The sequence below is a fragment of the Protopterus annectens genome, chromosome 13.part0, assembly GCF_019279795.1.
Source record: "Protopterus annectens isolate FY-2018-M chromosome 13.part0, PAN1.0, whole genome shotgun sequence".
Classification (NCBI taxonomy): Eukaryota; Metazoa; Chordata; order Ceratodontiformes; family Protopteridae; genus Protopterus; species Protopterus annectens.
The window spans coordinates 108,670,911-108,686,383 of record NC_056747.1 but is presented as its reverse complement, the minus strand read 5'-3'; the positions used below and the strand labels follow the sequence as shown (position 1 = coordinate 108,686,383).

Below are 15,473 nucleotides of genomic sequence, written 5' to 3'. Positions count from 1 at the left end.
CAGTTGTGTTGCATCCTGATCTGAATCCAAATTGCTCAGCTCCTATCTTACTTTCTACTACTCTACCTATTCCTTTATCATCAGTCACCCTCTCCAGAACTTTCATACAGCATGACAGGAGTTTGATAACCCTGTACTGCCCATAGTTGTGACTGTCCCCTTTTTTCTTGAACATTGGCACTAGTATGCTTACTGCCAGTCATTTTGAATACACTTTTCTTTCCATCATCATCATCATAGGCTGTGTCTGGGACAGTACAGCTTCTGCAGGGCTTTCTTCATTCAGAGGCTGCTAGAAGTACTCCTTCCATCTGCCTTTGATGTCCTGTGGACTGGTGAGCAGGTTTTGTTGGCACCCCTTATGAAGGGTGTCTGGCTTTCTTTATCTTTCAGCCTTTGTCTTGCAACCTGATATAATTTCTTTGTGCTACCTACTGAGTCACTTTCCAGAAACTAGCAGAGTATTCCTCTGATGTGGTGTTCTTTGCTATTGCAACTGCTCTCTAAGCCTCTTTATTACTCAGCCCATAGTTCTTCCTAGTCTGGTCTGTCTTTTTTAGCTCCCACTTTTTCCTGCACACCTTTCTTTTGATGACTTCCTGGACTTCTGAATTCAACCACCAGCTTTCCTTATGTACCTTATTTCCATACCTGGCTTGGCCACACAGCTGTTCTGTAGTCTTCACGCATGCTGATTTGAGGGTCTGCCATTCTTCTTCCACTCCACCCATTTCATCTTCTTCCTCAGATGCTAGAGCCCTAAGTAATTTCTTGAGCCCATGTGCTTTCTCTCCAGAGAGTTTCCAGGTCTTCACCCTGATCTTTGTTTACCTTAGAGCCTTCTCTAACCATTTCTTACAGATGATTGTGGCAACCAGTGGTTTATGCTGTATGCTGACTGTTTCACTGGGCATGATTTTGCAACCACAGATTCTACCCCATTGCCCTTTCCTTACTATGAGGAAGTCTACCTGAGTTGCATGTTGGCCACTCTTGTACGAGATCTTCTGACAGTCTCTCTTGCTCAGTCACGTGTTGGTCACCATCAAGCCATTTGCCAGAGAGAAGTCTAGAATGTTCTCTCCTTCTTTATTCCTGTTGCTGCACCTATGAGGACACAGACAGCCCTTATATACTGTTCTGACTATCCCGATACAGGCACTCAGGTCACCCATTATCAACACCAGCTCGTGTTGTCCTGTTTTATCAAGTATTTCCTGCAACTGCTACCTGAATGCACTGTTTTTCTCTGAATAACAACCCTGCTTTGGGACATAGGCTGAGATTATAAATACTGCCCTATCATTACACTGGAATCTGACTGCCACGAGTCTGTCACTATTTCTGATGGCATCCCTCACTGTCTTCTGAAGCCTCTCCCTCACCACAGTTCCCAGATCATGTATAGTTTGACATCCCCGTGAACAGTAGACTCTGCATCTCAAGCCAAGTAGCTTTACTGCACTGCCCTTCCATCTTGTCTCCTGGATACACAGGATGTCCAGCCTCCTCTTCACCATCATGCCATGCATGACTATATCACTAACCATCAACATTATTATCTTAACATTGCTCAACAGACAGTGACTTATTTTTGAGTTATCATGGCCTGATAAACAAGCAGTAGAGGGTCTTTGCCATAATACTCAAGTTATGAGAACCACATTGGTTACAGGTCAACAGCATATTTACATAGGCTTATGCATATGACATAAATGGAGAAAAAGACACTCCCTCATTATCATCCTCATCTGATGGAAATTAAATCATATTCTTAGGGAGTATGAAACAGCAGATGAGTATCTCAATAAGTCTTGTTTACTGCAGAAATGAACTTCTAAAGAACAAACTTCAATATGTCATGAGTATGTCTCAAAATGGTAATATGCTCTTCATAAAACTGGAATCAGAGCATTGGTTGAATAGTGCATTGTCAACAAACCATTAGATTTCCTTTATATGGAATATAAATCATTCCCTGCTATATTATTCTGCAAGTCCGCAACACTTCAAGTGTTTCCATGTTTTTTCTTTAGTTGCAATGGTAACCCTGGAGTTAAAATAAGTGCAGGGGTGGGGATCCATCTCCCAAATGGAGAATAAAAGAAGGATCTGCCACTGAATTTTGTGTGTGTGTGTGTGTTGTGTGTGTGTGTGTGTGTGTGTGTGTGTGTGTGCACGTGTGTGTGTGTGTGTGTGTGTGTGTGTGTGTGTGTGTGTGTGTGTGTGTGTGTGTGTGTGTGTGTGTGTGTGTGTGTGTGTGTGCGCGTGTGTGTATGTGTGTGATTTTCATTTTGACTGTCAGTCTTGTTTAGTCTTTTTGTTCAGCATAAGCAATTTTCAGAGAGTATTACTGCAAATGATTTTTATTTTACTTATTTTTGACTCTGTCTCACTAGGCATAATCTATTTTCATGGGAACCCAAGGCACAATTTGTACTGAGTGAGGAAAATTTGTGAGGATATCAATGAAATTCTCCCATTCTTTTTGATAAATGCCATGGAATCTTTTCCTTCCTACTTGAATAAAGGCACTTGTGTCACTTAACCCAATGTACCTGAATGATACCTGAATAAAGGCACTTAAGTCACTTAATTAAACCAATGTACCTGAATGATCCCTGAATAAAGGCATATAAGTCACTTAAACCAATGTACCTGAATGATCCCTGAATAACGGCACTTCAGTCACTTAATTAAACCAATGTACCTGAATGATCCCTGAATAAAGGCACTTAAGTCACTTAATTAAACCAATGTACCTGAATGATCCCTGAATAAAAGCACTTAAGTCACTTAATTAAACCAATGTACCTGAATGATCCCTGAATAAAGGCACTTAAGTCAATAAATTAAACCAGTGTACCTGAATGATCCCTGAATAAATGCACTTAAGTCAATTAAACCAATGTACCTGAATGATCCCTGAATAAAGGCACTTAAGTCACTTAATTAAACCAATGTACCTGAATGATCCCTGAATAAAGGCACTTGTGTCTAGTGGACTTAACCAGTTGGCAAATGAATAAAGAAATAGGTATCAGTTACACCTACCATCACACATATACACAAACACAAACACACACACACACACACACACACACACAAACACTTGAGTTCTACTAACTCTGGCAGACCTCACTTTGTGGCTAGACTGTAATGATGTGAACTGACAATACAAAAAATATTAACTGGTCTAACAGGACGTGCTCATATATATATCAACCTCCCACCTAATGAACAGTTTGACTGCTTGCTTTCCAGACATCTGTTAATTGTCAGTATGAGACAAATGGCTGGTAGGCAAAGAAAAGTTTCCATTTCCTCTGTGCTGAATATTTGTAAGGAGCAGACATTTAGTTATTGTATGATGGAAAATCAGCTGTGTATAGACAAGTCAAGCAATAAAGAAGGTGCATTTATAGTTTAAATGCAATAATTTCTAAACACATTTCTGTGATACTATATTAGACATAATGGGTATTAAAAGGATATGTTTAGGTTACTATCACTCATATTTGGTGCTGAATAACAATATGATTTCTCTTTTGAATCTTCCCTTAATTTCAGACCTAAAACATAGGTGATTTCATTGCATACCATCCTTTTATTTGATTCTAAGATTGCCCATATAAGTAAGTTCTCTACAAGTGACTTTGACATGATTAATATAATTAAGTTCAAGTTATATACCCTCCTCTACTTATTCCTCCAAACAGGAATTTGATAATTTTATTTTACCATCAACGAAGGACCCTCCTGGAGGTGTGTTACAGAGTTTAGAGAGGATGTAAACTGTTGTTACAATTTCAGCTCAGTAAAAGAGCAAGGACATAAACCAATCACTCCAAACAAGCAAAGTATATTTATTCAGCATCCCAGAGGTTCACTTGTCCACCTTCCAAGAATAATGTGGGCAACAAAAGGACTACCACACTACTGCCCTTTTCAGATAACCAAAACAGCTACATAATCTTAGCATTCTATACCCTGAGCACTCCAGGCAAGATATACTATGTAATACCTGTGAAAGATCACTTGTCAGCATTCCCAGAATCCTCTGTGCAGCAGTGTCTCTGTGTAAGAACTCTATCTGATCATCATGTTTCATTCATCAGGCTACAGTCATAACCCATACTCATATGTTTCCTGTGTCACTGTGAACTACAGAACCTTCTTGGTTGCTTCCTTTGTTTCGTGACTATATCACAAATAACAAATGCTTTGCCAGTGATCAGCTCCCTCAAGCATTACCCATGCTCTCTGCTTAAAAGTCAGTGTGAACATCCGTGAGCTGAATTGTCAGGTGCTGGACAAACATTGATCACATATTCCTAAGTCAAGCCCAAAAGCAAATCACATCCACAGCCCTTTTGTCTAGCAGCTTTTGTATGAACAAACAACAAGCCTGTCAAGTGAGCCCTTCTCCCAAGAGAAGGCTAACCTAGAGGTTAGAGTAGGCACAAGTTTTCTAGATATGTCTTTAATTTCTGTCTTGCATTTTACAAGTATATTTTGAATTTGAATTGTATGAAAAAATCTGTGTCTGGCAAGTGGGTAATGGTACGTCAAGATTTGGTTAAAATGAACAAATCAAGTACCTTCCACAGATTCAGAGACAGTCTGAATGATTCTATTCTTAATTATGTATTATTATAAGGAGCAGAAGTGCATGTTTACATCATATTATCTCAGGACATGAATGGTAGTTAATCATGCAGTGACTGCAAGTATTACTATCTCAGTTTCCTAGGGAATGAGTCAGCTGCTAAGTTACATGCTTAGATGTAATTTGGATATTTCAGATGCGTGCTCATTTGTACAATGTGGGTAGAGGTTATTCTGATCCAAGCATGGACAGAGATCACATGCTTATTAGTACTGACTCTTTTAAACTGTACCCTTGATTCTATGTTAACAGCTGCCTAACTCAAGCGGTCACAGTGAGATTCCAGCTAATTATGCATGATGTACAGTAACCATTTTGTTATCCAAGAATAGATGCTATGGAGATAGGTTGAAGAGTTCATCGTGCATTCCCCTCCCTGCAGTGAAACCACAGTGTGCTCCCGATCCTGACCTTCTATCAGCTACTTTCTAAATTAAATACATGTGATCTCAACAAACCAAACAATAAAAGACAGAAAAAATGGGCTTGTCAGCACTAAATGAAATAAGGTACCTACAAATCCATGCTACCACATTCCTGACTCTCTCCACTAATTTAAAATGAAGGCAAAGAGTATGCTAATGGTACATTTCATCTTCTTAAGGTTTCCACTAAATGAAAATTGCATAACATAGTTCTAATAAAATGCCCATACACACATTTTAATTTGTTGTAGCAGAAGAACCAGAAATAGTGAATACTCACTTTTGTACTCTTAAACAATATTAAGATTCTAACAAAAGATGCAGAGAAAGAAAAACAGAGATCAGTAGTAGCCGTTTCCATGTAAATCCTTCATAAATTCGCTTACCAGTGTACCTTGTGTGTACAGAGTAAAACAATCCAGTTGCAGAGATTTTCTTCAGGGCATAGTGCATCATGCTGGAAAATCATATCGTCCAAAAATTGTGATATCTTAGTGGGGAAAATATAGCCCCTTAAACATAACTGTTAGAAAAGAATATTACCAACAGCATAATGGAAGCAATTCTGTTCAGTTCTGTGGTCACAGTTTCTATATACCATTACAGGAAAGAGAACAATCTCTACTATTAAGATAATTTGATATGAGGCAGTCTGTCTAAATTTACAACACTGTGGTTTGCACAACTTTGTGACTCTCCATTTAACACTCAAACACACACTGATGTGGTTCACCTTCCAAAAGGAAAGTCTGAGTTGCATATACGCCAAAATTAATAAACTTATCTGGCATAGGCATGCTCTAAATAAGCAGCTGAATATCACGAAGATGTCAAGTGACTATAGAAAGTAAAAACACAAGACAAACTAAACTTTATTCCATTTCTTCTGTTGTATACCACCCTGGTACAAGGTGACTATGCACAAATAACCTTTTCCCCCCAGTTTAATCTTTTGTCTCATTGTACTCTTTGCAAGGAAAACTGCTCACATGGCTATACAAACTACCTCTGGACAACAGAGACTTTTGCCAGTACATAAAGTGATCCACCCAGCAAGGCACTTACATGCAATGTCACTTCACAGCAAGTAGGCGAGAGCAAAATTCCAGTAAACTGGTCCAAATATTTATTAAAATTACTCTTTTTGAAATTCCACTATCCTAAAGTCCTATCTAGGAACCGCTCATTATTATGGTGATGTAATTTAAAATATGCAAAACGTGCATCCACCAAATCTATCACATGACATGAAAAAGACAACTTGTCTCATGCTAGGGATTTCATTAACAATTTTATTTTTTCCTGATACTTCATGGCACTCCATTCACTACAGTAAGGTTATGCAACTTACTGGTAACTGTATCGAGGCATGTTTGATGAATGACCTTTGTAATGCCGAATTAACTGTATGCTCACTACAAAGGAATAAATACAAGCAAAGAAATAATGTCCAGAAGTGAAAAGAAATGACTACTTTACCAACAAGGAAACTAAAATGCAGCATTCCTTCTTTTCTGAGAAGATTCATTGCATCTCAAAGTGCAACTCCTCCCTCCACTCCAAAGTAGGGTGCCCTTCCTCCTCCAAGATATAGCAACCTTGGAGTTGGGCTGCAAAAACTATTTAATGATAAAATAGGGCGTTTTAAAATTCTGTGCTGGAAATCATACCTTATTTTTGCAACATCAGCGCTTAAAGCATCAGATGTCACACTTATAGGGATCTATTACAAACATTACTTCTCTGTTACATTTGAGTTTATTATGCTAATATTTTTTTTAAACATACTGCATTTAAAATCTCAGAGTAAATGCTGAAAGCATGAATGATTCCTGAATCCGTGAACTAGGGATTATATGCTCAGCAGTATTACTTTATAAACAATTTTAGTGCTCTTAGCAAATAAGGATAATCTGATTGATAAATCGATGTGTAGTCATTCCTTACAAATAAGACTTAATCTCACTTCTAAATCGATGTGTAGTCTTCCCTTACAAATAAGAGTTAATCTCTCTGCTAAATCGATGTGTAGTCTTTCCTTACAAGTAAAACTGATTTGTAATCCTTACAGCTGTATCTTATAACTGCAGTTTGTTATCAGGCATACCTTTCTCCACCTTTCTAGGAAGCTGTCTAAAATAATAGGTATAAACAAATATGCACTGGTTTCTTATGACAATTTAAAGAATCAGCCCAGGCATACAAACAGTAGAAATTACACACTATAACACAAGCACGCAGTCAGTTAGAGAATAACAGGATATGTAATACAAAACAGTTCAGAGCGTGATAAGATTCCAGTACACCATCAGTTTGGCACAAAGCAATAAGGGGAGACTATTCATTTTTGGCACTCTCAACTGAATTGAGGTGTGATTCATCAGTGATTCATCATGAAGCTGGAGAAGTGTGTATGTCTGTGAGTGGGCCTAATTGTGTTCCTTTCACTGCTGGGCTGAATAGCTGCAATGGTCGTTTTTGGACTGGTTTGTCTGTGCGATGTTTGGGCCCTTGGGCTGAATAGCTGCAACGGTCATTTTTGGGTCTGGTTTGTCTGTGCGATGTTTGGCCTTTTTTAAACTCCCTCACAGTTGTGAATAGCAACCTTCTGTAAGGGTGCTTGATAATTCCTTTGGATGAAACTTTGCCTGCGAGTTGTCATCTGTAAGGTTTGCTTATTGGGACTTGATGGGACCTCTACATTTTGGATTTGTTGTAAATGATTGTTGAATATGAGCGGAGTTGCTTTTTAGGGACTTTGCTCACTGCTTGCACAGCTTTTAGTTGTTTTATTTCTTAGTTTTATGATATTTCCCTTCTATCCTGCCTGAGTAACATTTGTAGTTTCACTAACTTGTTGCTGTCTATATTGCTTTGTCTTTATTTTTGCATACAGGTGTATTAACTGCTTTATTTATTGTGGGGTATTTCGAATGTTTCACAATATTGTAAGAAAAAGTATCCCTCTATTTACTATTGTCTCCATTTTTTGCAGATTACCTGCTTTTGTTAATCTGTTTGCATTTATGTATATGTCACTTTTTATTTTGGAAGTTTACTAGATCGGTGGTCAGTCGACTTTTTTTTTATTATTTAGGAATTTAGGAGACTGTGTCTGTATTTTGATTAAGACAAACTTTGCTTGCAATCTTATTGTTGGGGCCTTTTGAGGCTTCTATATTGCCACGTATTTTTTGGTTTGTAAAGAACATATATTTTGTGGTATTTCTTAATATCTCTTTAATTTTTTCTAGAGACTGCCGGTCGCATTTAAAACTGCTTTATATATTGTATTGTTGTAAGTATTGCCTAACGCCTATCACTAATGATGTTGCTATTTTTTTCCTCTTTCCTCTGCTATTTACACTGACATATGTCACATCTTATCACACTCCCCTGCAATTCTCCCCTTACCCTCCACTCGGAACCTACATCCCTCCCAAAATCTATCCAGGTCCTACCATACTCCCATATGCTCACACTCACTGTACTCTACCACACTATTTATTCTTTAAAATAACATTACTCCCCTTATTAAAACTAATCTCAAACTTAAAACCCAAATTTCTCTGTCTTCTCCCTCATCCTATCTCTTTACTCTATCCTGACAACACTCCTCCTTTCAGGTGTTATACATCCCAACCCTGGTCCTAATATCCAACTCTTATCTTCTAATTCCTCTACTCCATTTACTATTACTATTACTTCTTCCCCCCACACCTCTAGCAATCCTACTCTCACTAGTACCTTCCCATCCACTCTCACGTCTACATACAAAACCAAAATACTTAAATTCTTCTCCCTTAATATCCAGAGTATCTGGAACAAAGTGCCTGCTCTCCATGCTCTTATTCAACACTACACTCCCCACATTTTAACTCTCTCTGAAACTTGGCTAAAACCCCACATCCACAACTCTGAGATCTGCCCCCCCAGTTTCAATATCTACAGACAGGACAGACCTAGCAAAAAGGGAGGTGGTGTCTCCATTCTTTTTTCTGACTCTCTCAATATTTTACCACATTCAATTAACCCTCCCTCCTTCCACCCTGCAGAGCTAGTCATAGTAACCTGTCGTCTCAACAACTACCATAAAATGGCCATAGCCTCAATATATATTCCACCAGGGATAATATCACCATCCTTGAAAACATCTTATCTTGGTGTTTTCATCACATCCCCTTTGAAACTATTATACTTGGGGATGTAAATATTGACTGGAACGTAGTTAACTCTAATGCACCGTCTCATAGTCTCAACCGACACGGTTTTACTCAACTTGTTTCCTCCCCCACCCACCTTGGCAAAAAACAGTGTAATTCTATCCTAGACTGGATTCTCCTAAATTCTCCTAATTTGTACCACCAGCCAGGTACACTATCTGACTCCATTAGTGACCACCTACCTATCCACATTACTAGGTACTCATCCAAACTCACTTGTTCTCATCTCTTTAAACATATATGTAACCAAAGAAATGTCAATATCACTTCCTTTAACAAAATTCTCTCAAATATTAACTGGTCCTGCCTATATTCTTTACCTTTAAATGATGCAGTTAGTTACTTCAACCAGACATTCCTAAGCATACTCAACTTTCTGGCCCCTATCAGGAAAATAAAAGTCAAAGCTAAACATGCCCCCTGGCTAGCCAAAGAAACCTTCCACCTTATGCATAAAGAGATGCCACTTGGAAACAATATAAAAAAAAACAAATATTCTGTCTTCATTCAATCTTACGTGGAACTTAGAAACCTTACAAAAAAAAGCGTCAACCAGGACAGAAGAAAATTTTACTTCTCTGATCAATCTCTGAAACCTACTCACCCCCAAAAGTTCTGGTCAGCCATAAAAACTCTTCTCAACCCTGGCTCACCCACAATCCCCAATCCTTTTCCCAATCAATCTCCTTCAGATACATTCATTTTAATCACTACTTTATTGATACCATTTCTAAACTTGTACCTAACAACTCTAATATTCCCAACCCCACCTCTAATTCCACTTCCAGTACTATCACTTCTATTACCACACCCGCTTTTTCTCCATACCTCCAATCTGACTCCTCTAACCTCTATGACCCCTTCTTGCTCAAACCTGTATCTGATAGTTATATTAAAACTCTCCTTAGTAAACTCAAACCTTGTTCCCCCGCCCTTGATAACCTACCTTCCCAATTCCTAAGAATTGCTGCTAACTCTGTGGCCCTTCCTATCTCCATTCTAATGTTGTTGTGTCTTTCGGCTTTTCCTGGTTAGGGGTCGCCACAGCAGAACTCCGGTCCGCTAATGACTGGCAGTAGATTTGTACGTGCCGAGTTGCCAGCCCTGATGCACAACCTTCAACGAAGGTACACCCATTCACGCATGTCACCACACAGAAGACGCTCTAGCTGAGAATCGAAGAGGACAACATCTTACTGTGCAGAAAATCTCAGGTTTTTGCTGCACGCTCTGTCCTCTAACTCCTCCATTTTTTGAAATAGCTCTTGTTGAGCAGCCTCGTACTTGGCCAACCATTTCTTCATTTTGACCTCCAATTGTTTTCCCAATTTTATCGGTTCATCTGAATAGCTGTGTAAAGCTTCTTCCATTTTCCCAGCCTTTTATTTGAGTTGATATGCTCCTTCAATGTTTCATTAATTTTAATCAGCTTTAAGCACATTTATTTTTTTATCCCTCTGGATTACTTGAAGCCACGTCTTGCAACAAAGCTGCAGCCTGAACTGCCTTTTGTTCAGCAGCTGTGGGATTCTTCTTAGTCAGTGTTTTCTCTTCTCCTTTTCTAGTCGATTAAACCACTCAATCCAAGAATCTATTTTTCCCTCTATTTGGAAGGAATACTATACTATCCCACTACATAAGGGTGGAAACTCCACAGAACCATCTAATTTCCATCCCATTGCTATTCTTTCTCCCCTCTCCAAAATTCTAGAAAAGTGTATTCATTCTCAACTGCTTTTCCACCTTACTCAAAACAATCTTTTAACCAACACCCAGCATGGTTTTAGGCCCAAACACAGTACTAACACAACACTTTTATCCTTCTCTCATACAGTAGCTGAGGCCAGAGACAATAATAAACTTGTGTCTTGCCTTTTCTTAGATCTGTCAAAGGCTTTTGACACTGTTTCTCACAAGCTTCTACTTCAAAAACTTTCTCAGCTGAACATTTCTATCCCCACTCTAAATTGGTTCTCTAGTTACCTGTCCAGTTGCTTACAAGCAGTTAAATGGCAAAATTCCTTCTCACCCTTTCTGCCAGTTCAGACCGGTGTTCCCCAAGGTTCAATTCTTGGCCCCCTCCTTTTCAACCTCTTTACTAATGGCCTACACACTGCCAGCAATCTCTCCCATATCATACAGTATGCAGATGATTCAACTCTGATTTCCATTTCTGACTCTATCAATAATCTCCAACATATCACCCAGTCTTCATTTCACTCTGTTGAGAAGTGGCTCTCCAACAATCAACTTATCCTGAACCCCTCTAAAACTAAGCTCTTACTATTCCTACATAAAGCTTTAGCCCATCACAAATCCACCTTTCTCGTATCCTCACTAAATGGCACCATCATATCACCAGATTTACACACTAAACTCCTAGGTGTCATCACTGATGATCAGCTCAAACTAGACCGCCACATACTTCATTCTATAAAGAAAACACACCAAAAACTGGGCATGTTATATAGAGTTATAAAGAAACAGCAAATTCCTGACCTCCAACTCTAAACTACTTCTAGCTCAATCCTATCTCCTCCCTGCCCTCCTCTATGGCTCCCCTCTATTTTCCAATTTACAATATAACCCGCTGGCAAAACTTGACCAAACTTATAACAAAATTGCTAGATTTGTCACCAGCAGCCCCTTTAAATCCCATAACTGTTCTGCTCTCAAAAAACTACATTGACTGGAATTCCTACACCTTCTGACCAAATGTCAGTTGATCCAAGCTTTTTGAACTCTTAATTCTAACTCTGACTGTCCATCTCTGTCCAACCTGATCTCCTGGTACACCCCTCCCCGATCCCTGCGCAGCTCTGATAAACTCTTTCTACAAGTTTATAAACCGAATATTAACATAGATAAAATACTTTATAAACACTCCATCTCCCTTATTTGGAATAATCTTCTACTCCATATTAGCAGTCATGCCTCTCTTCCTAACGTCAAACATGACCTTATTTTGTAACTCCATAACAGCCCTATATGTACCTGTAACCATCCTAGTTAGCTCCTCCCTTTCCATATTCCCATTTCTTCACTAGACTTATCATTAAGACCTTTTTCCTCTTTTTTATCTTACTTTATCCAATCTGCTCTTCTTTCTCTACTCTCCCTCTTTATTTATTTACTTTATCCTACTGCTCTTCTTTCTGTACCCTTCCTCTTTATATTTGTTTGTGTCTTTCAGCTTTTCCTGGTTAGGGGTCGCCACAGTGGAACTCCGGTCCACTAATGATTGACAGTTGATTTTTACGTACCGGCTTGCCAGGCCTGACGCACAACCTTCAACGAAGGTACGCCCATTCACGCATGTCTCCACGCAGAAGATGCTCTAGCTGAGAATCGAACCGGACAGCATCTTACTGTGAGGCGACAACGCTACCGCAGCACCACCACCGCGGGTCACCCTTCCTCTTTATATAATTTACTTTATCCTACTGCTTTTCTTTCTATACCCTCCCTCTTTATATAATTTACTTTATCCTACTGCTTTTCTTTCTATACCCTCCCTCTTTATATAATTTACTTTATCCTACTGCTTTTCTTTCTATACCCTCCCTCTTTATATCATTTACTTTATCCTACTGTTTTCTTTCTATACCCTCCCTCTTTATATAATATACTTTATCCTACTGTTTTCTTTCTATACCCTCCCTCTTTATATAATTTACTTTATCCTACTGCTTTTCTTTCTATACCCTCCCTCTTTATATCATTTACTTTATCCTACTGTTTTCTTTCTATACCCTCCCTCTTTATATAATTTACTTTATCCTACTGTTTTCTTCCTATACACTCCCTCTTTATATAATTTACTTTATCCTACTGCTTTTCTTTCTATACCCTCCCTCTTTATATAATTTACTGTATCCTACTGCTTTTCTTTCTATACCCTCCCTCTTTATATAATTTACTTTATCCTACTGCTTTTCTTTCTATACCCTCACTCTTTATATAATTTACTTTATCCTACTGCTTTTCTTTCTATACCCTCCCTCTTTATATAATTTACTTTATCCTACTGCTTTTCTTTCTATACCCTCCCTCTTTATATAATTTACTTTATCCTACTGCTTTTCTTTCTATACCCTCCCTCTTTATATAATTTACTTTATCCTACTGCTTTTCTTTCTATACCCTCCCTCTTTATATCATTTACTTTATCCTACTGCTTTTCTTTCTATACCCTCCCTCTTTATATAATTTACTTTATCCTACTGTTTTCTTTCTATACCCTCCCTCTTTATATAATTTACTTTATCCTACTGTTTTCTTTCTATACCCTCCCTCTTTATATAATTTACTTTATCCTACTGTTTTCTTTTTATACCCTCCCTCTTTATATAATTTACTTTATCCTACTGTTTTCTTTCTATACCCTCCCTCTTTATATAATTTACTTTATCCTACTGCTCTTCTTTTTTTCCCCTCCTTCCTCTAGATCACTTCATTCTTCCTCTACTCCTATCTTCTTTTGCACTTTCCTTCTTCTGACCTTGTATATAGCTATGTACTGTTCTTTGGATTACACTTATTTTTCTTATCCATTGTATCCATAAGTTTGTTTTGCACTTTATATTGTTAACTTGTCTCTATTTGTATGTATTTGTATGCTTTGTTTGGGGCTTTTCCCCTTGGGACTCCATTGAAAATGGATAATTTCTTACCCAGTTGGACTAACCCGGTTAACAAATGTGAAATAAATAAATAAATAAAATAAAAAAAATATTACTGAAGAAGTACATACACACAGAAGTTAAGAATTGTCATTAGTATCAGAAAATAAAGTATGGGAAATAAGAATACATAGCATCAGTAGCCATGTATTACTGCTGAATATTCTAGAAACACCTGTGTATTCTGGTTCAGGACATGTAAGAAGAATAAGCATTTCTTCTGTGTGAGCTATTGTGTACAACTCCATTTACTGATTACTTAAATTATTAATATTAAAATCTGGAGACATTACAGCAAAAGGGTTCTGTTTATAAGCACTTTGCCATCATATACTTGGTTTGTAAACTGCATTTTCAGATCGCTATGCATACTACACAAGTGGCACAGTGATATAGTGAGTCACACTGTCACCCCACAGTAAGAGTTTTGATGGTTTGGTTCCTAGTTAAGGTGCCTTCCGTGCAGAGTCTATATGTCCTGTGTGCATTCACATGGGTTTTCCCTAGGTAATCCAGTTTCCTCTCGCATCCCAAAAAGGCACACAGAAGATTAGTGACTCTAAATTGTCCATAGGGATATGTGTGTGTGTGTGTGTGTGTGTGTGTGTGTGTGTGTGTGTGTGTGTGTGTGTGTCTGTCTGGGTGATATGACAAAGTTCTGACAATATTTCCATTCCATACTTGTTTAATAAACACTATGAATGGTGGCATCTCTTCATGCAGGTGCTATGGGAGTGGTATGTGACTCTATAGCATTGAATGGATACATACTTTAGACATGGTCAGCAAACATCAGCTGAAGACAGTTTGATGGCTTGATGCAGGTAAGTAAATCTGCTGTAGAATGGCTTTTGTACACCATGCAGGACTCTTGTCTTCAAATGGCATTAGATGACAGTATTTACCCATGCTGCTGACACATTAGGAAATGTTTAAAATGATTGGGGATAACTGATAGCAGATTTGCTTGAATAAGATGACATTTTTGGTCCATAAATAATTCCACTACTGGTGGTGAGCAATACGGTAACAGTGATCTTTTGTCAAATATTGAAAGTTTTTTTTTTCCAGTAATTTACTGAAAACTGCCATGAACTGCAGTCAGGTTTTCTGGAATTTATTCACACTTCAAATAAGGCATCCCATGCAGCTTGGTAGAAAAATACAAGTAGCATGGACTTTCTTAAATCTATTACAGAAATGTGGCATTACAAAAAGGGAATGTTTAGAGATTATGTTATAAAATGCGAGGAATCATTTCTTCATTTCATGCAGAAATATCAGTTCCTATTGGGCAAGTTTAAAAGTGAAATGATACATTTGGACTTAAAACATATTATCTTAAATCTCAGTATGATAATCATGCTGATGTGAATTATGAAGAATTTAATTGGACTAGAAATAATTAATGCTGTATATTTAAAAAGGCAATTTGGGTAAAAGTGTAAAACACTCACTTTGAGCTGAAACTGTA

General features: G+C 38.0%; 1 protein-coding gene across 1 annotated transcript in view; it reads right to left on the bottom strand.

Annotated features, from left to right (window-relative positions):
- LOC122787839 (dedicator of cytokinesis protein 7-like) overlaps positions 1 to 15,473 on the bottom strand; it is a 4,057,077-nt gene that overhangs the window by 2,629,314 nt on the left and 1,412,290 nt on the right. The window lies entirely within an intron of this gene.